The 12,752-nt window shown below is 42.2% G+C and overlaps 1 long non-coding RNA gene across 2 annotated transcripts in view; it reads right to left on the bottom strand.

Moving 5' to 3' along the window:
* The window catches only part of LOC308058528, a 51,601-nt gene that overhangs the window by 28,734 nt on the left and 10,115 nt on the right, over positions 1 to 12,752 (bottom strand). Inside the window, exons 2-3 of one of the 2 annotated variants that reach the window (XR_013925858.1) lie at positions 3,846 to 3,938; positions 691 to 822 (exon numbers count right to left, since the gene is read on the bottom strand). The exons of the other annotated variant lie outside the window; for it this stretch is intronic. This is a non-coding gene — a long non-coding RNA (uncharacterized lncRNA). The remainder of the gene's footprint in view (positions 1 to 690; positions 823 to 3,845; positions 3,939 to 12,752) is intronic. 2 annotated transcript variants of the gene reach the window in all.

Genomic DNA, 12,752 nt, shown 5'->3' with positions numbered 1-12,752 from the left:
CCTACTCTGCATTGCCACAGCGTGGCATGTTTTTAAGCTACAGGAAATACGCTGCATTCAGCAACATCACATAATGTTAATGGCTGAATAATCCACCCCGTGGTCCTCAGTGTCAGTGCTATGGGTGACAGGCAGGGTTAAAAACCAAAACTCTGATTATTAATTTTGTCTGTCACTAGCAAAGATAGTTATTTGAAAATGGAGGCCATTACAGAGCTTGATTCAGAGAGAAAACTGCCCAACTTTTAAACTTATTGTACTGGAAAACCTTTAAACTGCTCTTCGGTACATTTAAGAATTCCCGTGCTCTCTCTGGGAACAAAATCTAAAACAAAATCTAACATGAAGGAAACAGGTTTGCTCTGATGCCAGAAGTGCTCTAATTAATGTATCTGGCTTTCATGGTGATAAATGGGGTCTGTCAGAGGGTAATAATTAATTCTTAATAATGTGAACTTCTCAAGGTCATTTTGCCCTTAGGTTTTTAGAGTTCTCCATAACCAAAACTGATACTGTAAATAAACAAATCTTGATTTGCTACACATGTGGTACAGGTATGTGTTTGTATTAGTGAGCTCAGCTGCCCTCAGAAGCAGACATGTCGTTTCTGATGCTGTGGCTACTGGCCTCCCACCCTTTGTTTGCACTTACTGTCATGTTGGCTCATACTGTCACTGCAAAGCTACCCACCCTCTTCATAGCCAGGATTGATCCACAGTCTGGGTTTGATGCTGGCAGCCATTGTGTGGGTAAAAGGCATCAGTTCCTCTGCTTTAATATTCTCACCTCTAAAATTAGGGTCTATTTTGTTGCTGGAGGAGCCTACAAAAAGGACATGAAATGTTAACATGGGGGGTGTGTGTGTTTAAAAGTGATTATAACACCAGGGAGAGAAAAAAAATATTCCACCCCCCCACCCACCCCCCCACCCCCAAAACACTAATCTCTGTTCTGCATCTGTCTACTCATTTACCCTCTGGTAACACTGTTGGCTCCCCCTTTCTCTACAGTTCCCTCTCTCTCTCATGGAAAAACTGGGCAGGAAGAGGTCATTGAAAACATTCTTGGGGATTGAGGCTACCAGGGCTTGCTGCTGCACAATTACGCAAGCAGATCCTTTTGAAAAAAAAACTTTTAAGAAGGAAATAGGCAGCTTACAGTGAACAAGTGAGAACAGTTCTTATTGTAACTGCGTGCCTAGTACTGACTTTCCAGCCTTATACTGTAAATCGGGCTGCGCTAAGGCATAGCTGAGGGACATGAAACTGAAGAGAGAAAAAAATATGAGATAGCTATCTTCATGTTCATCATTTTAGCCTTTATTCTGTAATTTAAACTCTTAGCAGAGAAAGCTTGGAATTCTATAAAATATGCATTTAATAGTAAAGAAAACATAGATGTCTAAGCATAGGTGGCAAACACCAAACTTCCACTCGTTGTTACACAAGGGGAACACTTTGGGCTTTTTTGGTTTAGTTTTTGTTTTTAACATGGGATTTTTTTAGGTTTTGGAATGGTGAACTTAAAGCTGAGATAGGTAAACACAGTTATGGTTCCTGAGTAATCTTTCATTGCCAATCAAAGTAATGACTTTCTTTCTCTTGCCCTTTTTCTTTCTCTCTCTCACTTTGATTTATACCCTGGAGTTTTGCTCAGTGATTTTTCAGAAGCTTCAGAGAAGTTAAAATAAACATGTTTAGTGCTGAACAGATTCATCTTCTCTTCATATTTTTCCTCCAGTTCTTTGCCATGTTCACAAAGCTGCCGTGCAGAAACTCTGCCTCTGGATGACAGCCCCTGACATCCTCTGAAACCATAGCTGTCCCACACAGACATGTCCTTTTGGGGCAAGTTTCTTCTGTGGAGGGGAGGCAGTAATGTGCCCTTTAAACTGTCTCCCCTCTGGGTTAGGAAACATGTCTTATCTAGGTCACTGGTCAAGTTATCACATCTGTATGCGCAACCATCTAGGCTTGGCTGGAAGTCTGCTGGGGACAGTGGGAGGCTGTGCAGGGACAGGGTCCAGCTGCAAGGTCAGGGGCTGGGTTTGGGAAATACCTCCGCTATTGACTCTGCACGTCACACGTGCACTTCAGGGGAAAATTATATGAAATCTGTAGCTCCTGGCTCTAGCACTTATAGATTAATTTCTCCTCTGCTTTTTCAAACTCTACTTTCTGGCTTCATGTTTTACCTATTCAACACAAGTTCACCAAGCTGGCTGAAAATAATATTACATGTGCTGGGTCTTGCATATTGTTGTGATATGTATAGTAACTTTGAAATTTTTATTTTAATAAGAATTATGTCATGTTTGCCACCGATGGCTACAGTTGCAACCCACCTTACCGTAAGAAACAGATTTAAGTCAGAGGGGCTACTTTGCATAAATGAGGGCAGAATTTTAAGATAAAAGCTTCAAATGATTAGATTTCTTTTTAAATGTTCTTATATTTGTCAAGTTTTGCTATGAAAATTCGGGGCTAACATTTAATAGACAGAGGTGCAAGGTGCAGGAGTGGAGCCATTACTATACTGTGATTATCCAGTTCCCTATAAACTGACTATTTTTACACCACTGCTGCTGTGAAAAGCAGAACTTGGGGAAAAAAAAACCAAATCAAAAACCCTCAGCTGCTCACAGCCATGCATATGCCCCTAGCCAATGCTGTTTTTACACTAATGACTTTAGATATTAGTACCAGGGAAATCTCCGATAATTGGTGAGATGCCACACACCCACCTCTGTGGATGCCTCTCCTCCTTTTGCTTCGTCTGGTTTATGGCTCCTTTGCATTGTTGTTCTTTATTATTAACAGACCAGCAGCATATTGTGCTCCAAGCTGGTACCGTGCTTTCCTGTCTATATGCCTTCATGTAAAAAAACCCCACTGAATCAATGTCTTGCCAACGTGTCTAAAGGTTGAAAAAAATAACTTTAAAATGCTGACATGTGTTTGTTTTCTCAAAACAAACCTTGTGCCTGTAATGTTAGAAGCTCTAATTGCCTAGGGAGTTTCTTCCTCTGTCTGTGTGAAAGTTGACAATAAAAAGAAATATTCTTACAGGGAAGTCTTTTTTGTTATTATTTTTTTTCCCTCTTCACCAAATTGTTTCACTATGAATCAAGGCTGTAACTAGAATTATAAAGCAGTAGAAGGAGCCAGGGCTTTCATTCAGGCCCTGTTTCACCCTGAGTCCTCAGGGCCTGGATCACCCCACTGTTTTCTGGGACGTTCCAGCAGTTGCAGAGGTGATGACAGCTCAGCCTCCAGCTGGGAGGAATCCCCAGAGCCCAGAGATGACAAGGGTAGGACCCTGGGACAGCAAGAAGCTGCTGCCGTAGGACAAGGCTGCTGGGGTTAGAGGTGCTCGGAAGGCTTTGGGGAAGATGCCTTCTTCCTTTTCTATGGGTCCAAAGCAGATGCTGGGGCTTGATGCCAAGCAGGGATCACTGGAATGGGGAGGGGGGAGAAGGGTGTGTAAAAAAGCCTTCATCTAATCCTCCTGTATCCACTAACCCTGCACTGGAATTGAATATTTTAATAGAATTATAGAATCGTTTAGGTTGGAAAACACCTTTAAGATCATCACGTCCAACCATTAACCAAGGACTGCCAAGTCCATCACTAAACCGTGTTCCTATGTGTGACATCTACATGTCTTCTAAACATTTCCAGTGATGGGGACTCAGCCACTTCCCTGGGCAGCCTGTACCAAAGCCTGACCACCCTTTCTGTGAAGATTTTTTTTCTAATATCCAACCTAAACCTCCCCCGGCACAACTTAAGGCCATCTCCCCTTGTCCCATCACTTGTTACTTGGGAGAAGAGACCAACACCCACCTCGCTAAAACCTCCGTTCAGGTAGTTCAGGGAGTGATAAGGTCTCCCCTGACCCTCCTTTTCTCCAGGCTAAACGTGTCAACTTGTCTTAATCTAAAACAAAGAAAACCCCAGTGGGTCTTAGAACAATTTAACTTTCTGGATTGCAGCAGGGGAAAGACTGAGACTAAGTGTGTATTGGCATTACACATGCCAATATGTATATACTGAAATATACCATGAAACTTGAAAACTGGGCAGCAGGTTCTTCTTCCAGCAGCACGGCTGCACAGAGGGGGCTGTGGTGCCGTACCACCCTGACCATAGCCCAGTTCTAGGAGCCACAGGGAGCCAATGGGCTTGGCAGCAGCAACACAGGCAGTGCTGTACTCAAGGATCTGAACTGAAGCCAGCATGGAAGATGTCCTACAGGCTTTGGGGAGCTGCTCCTCTGGCGTGTATACAGGCACCCCTCCCTTCTGCAGGGCATTGCATCTGTACCAGCACTGGCTGGGCAGCTTGGGGTGCCACAGAGTACTGCTGGGTAGAGCAGGGACTCAGTCTCAGCTGCTGGGTAACGGTGTCTCAGGACAAAAAGTTACTGATATTTTATGTAAAGTGCATGTGACTTCATCTGAACCCTTGCTGTGCAAGGGCTGAGGTGGAAGCTTCAGTTATTGCTGGTATTTTTCCCATAGGGTCTGACATAAATCAAGAACTGAAAATGAGGTGGGATACCCAAGGCTTCTAACTCACTTTGCAAAAACAGAGTGTAATGTACTGAAGAGGGAGTGTCAGGCTTTGGCTTTTTTTAATTTCCTGGCTATTGTTGATTTATATCAGAACTTTAAAGCTATTTAGACACAGTGTTTTGTTGGTATTTCCTTAGTATGAATGAGTGAAAGGGGTGACATATTTCATGGAAGTTTATGTAGGTATTCTTCTCAGAATAGACCCAAAGGGTTCTTTTGGCATCAGCACATCCATTAGGCAATTGTTGTTAAGATGCATAATAGGTACCAGGTAGACTTTGTGGCTCCTAGAGGTTTGTCATGCCCTCTTCCTTTAAACAGATTTTGTGTATGGCATATATATAGAATTTTGTGTATTTATACTACATACCAAACCACAGTCCATAAAATTCTCTGGTCTCTCTTATAAAACACTTACTTAGGATATATGCCATGTGTGGAAAAATATGTGCCAAATTAGATTTTACAAGTTTTCATGCATGCTCATTTAGATGATTTATCAACCTCACTATCAGGATCTTTCAAGAAAGAAAGTTTTTTCAAAGCTACCAAAAGGAAGCATATACCATGTGATTAATGCCAGTGCTTACTTTTAATTAAAACAGCTGTGAAATAAAACAACAATTAAAAATATATGAAAATAAGTACCTTCAGAGACATTACACTAATTCTTGTATTTCTTTGTTCTTACTAGAGGCCAGTGATAATCCTGGGAGCAGTTCACAACTACATCCCTTTTTATCAGTTCACGTTTGGCCTAAACTAATGGTCCTTCCGCTTTTTTTTTTTTTTGCTTTTTTTTTTTTTTTCCAAATTGGTGATAAAAGCCCAGAGATCTGCAAGTGAGAGCTGAGCTCAAAGCTCTGCCTTGGCAACTGGAGACAGCATAAGGGAGGCAGCAGCCCAGGGCCACGGGGAGTGCCCCCTGCCACCCCTAGTGACAGTGGTGTTCCTCACCACTCGGAAGTCCAACAGCAGGGCCTCAAAAGCAGGGAGGGAAAACCACAGCAAATGGCTTGGGCAGATGGAAAATAGACCAAAGCAAGGATTCTTCTGACCTTTGTCTCGCTCACGTACAGAACTGTCTTTTTCAGAAAATTCCCCAGGAAAGCACCACATTGGCATCATCCTTTGAAGTCCTCATGAGCAGATTCTCCCTTTGAAGAGCATCAGCTATCAGCTCAGCTCCTTGCATGTGTAGCTGAAAAATGTCCCTATCTCTTTCCAAGTGGCGTTTACAAGGATGGCAATGTGCTGGTGCTGTGCAGAGTGTCCTCCCCAGCTACCTCCAAGGGTTGCAATGAAGACTATAAATTCTAAGAGTATTTCTGATCTAAAGAGCACAGCAACCAGTTTTCTAAACCCAGATCATGCCTTTACCACTCACAGGTACCATTATCAAGTCACTAAGCTGTCATTACACTGAATTTCTTAAAACGAAGCCATGTGCAATGGCAAGTCAAAAAAACCCCAAAAACCTCCAGAAACAGGAACACACTGAAAATGTGGGAGAAAGCTCTGTACTTCAGGAATCTTTGTTCTTACACTGTTTCATTTTCACTTCTTCATAATACTAAAAATGAGATTTTTCTCACCAATTAATTCTATTTTTGTTCAGGATGTGCAGCCAAATTACTGGAAATATTATAAAAGTAATTTCTCACAGTTTAAAAGAAGTAAAAGCCAAGCCATTATGGAATACATCCAGCAGCAACAAAGGAGATGCTGTTTTGACTCGGTGCAAAAAAATTATGTTTTTCCCACTGAAAGTTAATGGCAAAGGCTAACCAACACCAGCTGGGGGAAAAGAATTAATTAAAAATTACTTGGCTTATAGGGAAATATTGCTCTTTCATTTTAAAACACAAAACACACACAAAAGTGTGGGGGTAGAGTGTACACTTTTTCTAAATGAGGAAGATATACCTCTTCCTAAATTGCACAGTACGAATCCCCAATCATATGTCATGGTCTAAATCTCAAATAAAAGTTGCATGGGTTAAATTGACAAGTTAAATAATCAGAGGAGAATATTAGTCAAAAGCTTGCTCCCACCAAAGATTTGATAAATAGTTTCTGAGAAAAGAAGAGACTGCTCAGTTCTGAAACAGGCCCTGGAGACATTTGGATATTATTTAACAGGAAGAGAGTTTATCCTGGAACAGACCATGGTGCATGAGAGTGGATGAGCAGGATGAAAGACCAACAGCAGAAGTACAGGGTGGTATCTATCACTCCAACCTTTTCCTTTCCCAGTCAGACATATGGCTGAATCTTGTAATTTAAATGCAGATTATGTGTCCCAGCAGGAGTGCCTGAACACCCTGGAACCAGTGTCACATTTCAGTAGGGATGTCAGCAACTGTTTTGTGTTGCATCATTTAAAAATACTTTGTTCTCTGCCAAATGTAAATATTTTTCATGCTTTTAAATGATGGTCTTCCTTCTACAGATGCTTTTTACTCTTTTAAGGGGAAAAGCATTCATTTCTCTTTTTCTGTACTACCTGAAAGCTAGTTTGTCTCCTGTTTACACAGGAGGAATGTATCTCCCCATTTACAGTCCCAAGATGGCTGAACTTCAGAATGTTTGGCACCTTGACATGCTTGAGACATGGGCCCATGTGAACCTAATGAAGTCCAACAAGGTCAAGTGCAAGGTGCTGCACCTGAGTTGGGGCAATCCCAAGCACAAATATAGGCTGGACAGAGAATGGATTGGGAGCAGCCCTGGGGAGAAGGACCTGGGGGTGTTGGTTGATGAGAAGCTCAGTGTGACCTAGTAGTGTGCATCAGCAGCCCAGAAAGCCAATCATATGCTGGGCTGCATCAGAAGTGTGGCCAGCAGGTCGAAGGAGGTGATTCTCTCCATCTGCTCCACCCTCGTGAGAGCCCACCTGGGGCACTGTGTTCAGCTCTGGGGCCCCCAAGATAAGGACATAGACCTGTTGGAGTGAGTCCAGGGGAGGGCCATGAAGATGATCAGAGGGCTGGAGCAGCTCTCCTGAGAAGGCAGGCTGAGAGAGTTGGGGTTGTTCAGCCTGGAGAAGGCTCTGGGGACACCTTACAGCAGCATTCCAGGGCCTCAAAGGGGCCTACAAGAAGGCTAGAGAGGGACTTTTTACATGGACATCTAGTGACAGGACAAGGGTGAATGGTTTTAAACTAAAAGAGGGTAGGTTTAGATTAGATATTAGGAAGAAATTATTCACTTTGAGGGTGGCACTGGCACAGGCTGCCCAGAGAAGCTGTGGCTGCTCCATCCCTGGCAATGCTCAAGGCCAGGCTGGATGGGGCTCTGAGCCACCTGGTCTGGTGGAAGGTGTCCTGTCCATGGCAGGGGGGTTGAACTAGATGATGCTGAAAGGTCCCTTCCAATCCAAACCATTCTATGAAATGGACAATGCAGACATGGTACAATGATTGCTCTCAGTGGAGGTATAGGAGGTATAGGTGCCAGGTGGCACAAAATGCTGTGAAGCTCATATAGAGAGACAAGCAACCCCAAAGTCACAGTAATGGTATGGCCCAACAGGTATTTGTTCTCAAGTCCATAGGTTCAAATGCTAGCGTGCGATTAGCTACGTAGCTAAATTATTAGTGTGGTCTTCTGGTGCTATATTGGCAATTGTCACCAGGGGTAAGGCCTTATCAAGTCTAGGACTAATGTGAAAAATTCAGCTATGGCCTAGGAAGTCCCATCTATTGCGACTCATCTCCCAAATGAAGGACAAATGCCTTTAAAAAGGTTAATTCTTAGACTGGAAATGGGCAGCAAATTAAGATGTGGGACCCAGGAAAAGTGACTGGATGATGTAGCAGAGTGACAGAACAGGATTCAACCTGAGCGCTTTAGAGGAAGCCACACTACACAGCTGATCCCAGTAACCTGTATTATGATATGGTGGGCAGAGGAGATAGATAGAAACACACTCCGAGCACACCTTGATGGAATACTACTAACTTGTATGTCCAAACAATGCAACTTTTGTTTTAGCTCATGGGCACTTAAATAATTAGTTGAGGTAGAACTGAATCAAATGGGACATATCCCAGCCTAAGAAATGTTCAAACAACAGCAAATCTATGTGCAGGGTAAAAGATACATCCCTCAGGTAGGTTTTTACTACATTTATAGTCTAGACTAGTATGTGTGGTGCTGTGGAGGGCAACTACATGTGTAAAAAAATTATATCCCTAAGAAGTACACAGAAAAGAAATGACACACTGAGAAGCCCGTCAAAACTTACTTCAAAATGTTGTTGTGATGTCTGTGTAAAGGTTTTTTGATTCTTCTTCCGTTGCATGATAGAAAAGTTAAATCCTTCCTAAAAACTTGCATGCAGGCTGATTAGTGAGCAAAACCAGACACAAAAGTGAGAAAGGACAAGGTAGGCTTTGGCAGGGGTACGGGGGCATTACTGTTCTTCCCACTGAATTGTATCTCTATCAAAATGTATTCCATAGGTGAGGAATCAAGAATTGTTTCCACATTTTTTGATGCTCATTAGGAAGTGGTAGGAGAGAGAGCAGATCAACATTTGACAGCCTTCTTTCACAGGCATAATCTTAAAATCTCTGTGTTTTAGAGAGAGATTTTGATGTGCTCATTCTTCAAGCCCCTGGCTTTTAGGTTTGTCTTTACATGTTTCAGTTTACAATCTGAACCAAGAAAACCATTGTTTTCTATGTTTTGTAGACTTTGATCCTCTGAAAATCTGATTTAATGAATTCTGCCTTTTGCCTCTTACCTAGATAAACAGTCTTTAAAAAACCCCAAAGAACTCATGCCATCAACAACACTAACAAATGTCCTGTCTGTGAGCACAAGTAGCAAGAAAATAGCCTTAGTGGTGTTTAGCCTGCAGATACCTGGTGGAACTCCACAACCATAGATTCTAATTAAGGGAATGACTTTTCAAGAAAGATTAAAATAAAGAAATGCATTTAGCTTGGCTAAACGAAGACGGAGAGGGAATAGGACCTTCAGCAACAATAAGAAGATTGTAAACAACAATGGACAAGAGCTGTTTAAAGGAAGAGAAAGAACACTTTCTTAGGCACCAAGAACAATAAGAAACAATGGATGCATAAATAGAATAAATAAGTTCAATGTTGATTATTAGTATTCTTACTATATTACATCTTTTGAATGAACACAGGGATGTTACTCGTCAAGGATAGATTTATTCATGACCAAGGAAAACGGAAGGGCTATGATTACCCTACTACCACTGCTGAATGTTACATCTACTTTCATGTGAGCAGGGAGAGGCTGTACCAATGTATATCCCCTCAGCATGGAAACGTTAGTATCAGGTCTGCTTTCCAGGCAGCCTTTGTAGACATGTTCACCACAAACAACATTTAGGCTGAAAAGCCATTTCATCCTTCAACAGAGCAGTGGTGGAGCCACCCCCTTGCTACTGCAGAGAGAGGAGTGATCAGGAAGGCAATGGAGGCCGTAGAGCATGGTGTGCCCGTGGTTTTGGCACTGCATCCAGGGGCACGAGGTGTTCTGTTTCTAGCATGCAATTGGGTAGATCCTTGGCTCCACCATCGGGATTGCTTTGTCAGGTGTCTAACCAGCTTGGTGGAGATGACAGAAATAAAGCTGAAGCCTTCATAGTTTGCTGATGCTGTTCAACCATGCTGCAGGGTTTTCTCCTACTTGCTTGGGAGAAAGATACATTTTTGGGTTAGATTAGCTTTGAAGCCTCTAAGAAAACATAGCTTTTAACTCATATTTGAAAAGCCAAACTCAACATTGGAGAGTATTTCTAGGTTATCAAGATTCAGGCTGAGGCAGAAGTCTAGTTGGAGCAAGAGCTAACGCTAAAAACTCTCAAAAAACCCACTAGTGTTTGGTAATAGAAGCATATGCTATTATTGCTAAGAAAAGTAGGGTCTTTGAATTAATCTGGACTGCATCCATTAAAGCTCTTCTAGAAAAGCATAACCACTTCCACTGAAGCCTCAGGATCCAGAGATGGATATGGAGCCAATACACAGTTCTGGGTGTCCAGAGTCAGAGGTGAATCCAGCAAGGCTCCGAAACTGCCATCTTCCATGGTCACCTGGGGATAGTTTCTGATGGTCCCTCAGAGCGTTCCTTTGAAAATAGAAAAAATAATCACTTTTGCCCCTCCCTACTAACATTAAATGCCCTGCTTTTCCTCTGTCACATGGGCTTCCCAGGTGAGCACCTTCCCTCTGTTCCACAATGTGGACAGAGCTGGGGATGTGTAATATTTTATGTCATTCTAATGTGATGTGTTTCTCAACGTTTACCAGCAGTTATTTAAATAGAAAAATAACTGGGAATTTGTTGTTGTTGTTGTTCCACTGTAGAGGATGCATGCTAGTGTAGCGTTACAGTACTTGCCATGCAATTGTGATGGCATGTGATGGCAATGTTTCCAAATAGTCTATCCCACAACAAAAGGTCAGCAAGTAAGCACTCAGACAGACACAGTGACAGACTTCCTTTCTACCTGACATGCAATCTTCCCAGGAAACCAAGACAGAAATTACTGAGTACGTTTGTAAAACACAGAATGAGAGGTGTGTGTACAAAACCAATTAGAGGAAAGAATTGCTTTTTGCTGCTTTTTTCCTGGTGCACTCTTTTGGAAATTTACCTCCATATACTAATTAACCTCTGGGTGACTTTATGTAAATTAGATGGCATTCTTAGCAGTATAGCTGTGGTAGTGTAAGTGATTTTAAGTAATATAAAGTACTTTAAAGGTAGCCAACAAAGTTTCTTTTTAATGTATTACACTATAAAGATGTTGGAATGATCAGGCTTTCTTGGAATGAGAGCTAGATGAGGAGGAGAAAATATGAAAAGTGATGTGAAAGATACTTGGAAGATACACAGAGTTCATCGGCTACATCACCAGCTTGATAAACACATCCAGGACACTAACTCAATGTAGAAGTTCAAATTGACAGCATCTCAAGACCTGGTCTCACACACTGAAAATAGATATTAAGGATGTTAACTGGAGTTCTAGAGCTCTTGGTGATCTCAGAGAAGTTAATTTCACTAAATCAGAGAGTATCACTTAGGAAGCCAGGTGATTGGCTTCGCTTATGATGGCTTGCTGTGCAATTAGTTTTCCTCTGTGTCTGAGACATCAGCGACAAAGAGCCTTGTGAGGAAATTTAACTAAGGAAACAGTGGCCACATTTATAAAGATTTGTTGTTATACCTAAAAGATTTCAGACCAGAATTAGCCTAGGTGATCTGGTGTTGCCCACAAACACCCAAAGCACTTGGGACAGCAAAGACATGAGGAATGACCAAATCAGTGTCAAAAGAGCTGGAGTCCATGCTGAAGCCAAGTGTGCTCCTGATGCCCACCGAAGCATTTGGCATGACAAAGATGTCTGGCAATGGCAGGATAATGTAGAAACCTATTTTAGGATAAGATGAGTCAGACCCTAAAGATGAACATCTTTCTCCATGAGAGAAGGTGCAAGGGTGGTTGATCCTGATGTAAATGCCTACAGTCCATATTTAGTCAGAAATATCCCAGTACCTCAGGCAAGCACAGCTAATATAAGGAGTGGTGCTGGGAAATGAGAGAGGTAGGAGATATATCACATAGGTGCCTGCTGTGTATTATTATTATTATTCATAACATGTATATTAAAGCATTATGCATTAAAATGTGCTTATTACATATTGCATTACATGTCATATATATTATTGTCAGGGTGCTGACACACCATTTAAATTAAAAAGAAAGTGAGCTGATTCAGCCCCTGGAAAAGGTGCTCAGCTCAAAAGAGTTGTGACTCTCAACCCCAGAACGCTACTGCCTTGCAACCCACACTTAGGCTCCTTAGGTGCTGAGACGGGGGCAATTCGACTATATAACAGGTTCCAGCCATTCTTCTTGGTTAGTTTAAGAAGCTCCCTGCTCAGTACTGTGACTATGGTGAATCCCAGGCACCCGATTCTCCCCATGACATATACAGAATAGGTATTCCACACTGTACGGTATTAATTCAGTACTGGGAGTGTACAAGCGATCTTCAGCGAAACTCAGTCTTGTCATCTATGGATGCAAAGCCAGGTGTCTGGAAGTTAAGCACAGTAGCAGCTAGCCTGTAGGCTCGCAAATTTTGCTGGATTTTGCCTGTCGTCTGAAACACTCAAACACTTG

Source organism: Falco punctatus (genome assembly GCF_963210335.1).
Source record: "Falco punctatus genome assembly, chromosome: 2".
Taxonomy (NCBI): domain Eukaryota; kingdom Metazoa; phylum Chordata; class Aves; order Falconiformes; family Falconidae; genus Falco; species Falco punctatus.
Note: the sequence above shows the minus strand (reverse complement) of the source record. Positions and strands in the feature narration are given on the sequence as shown.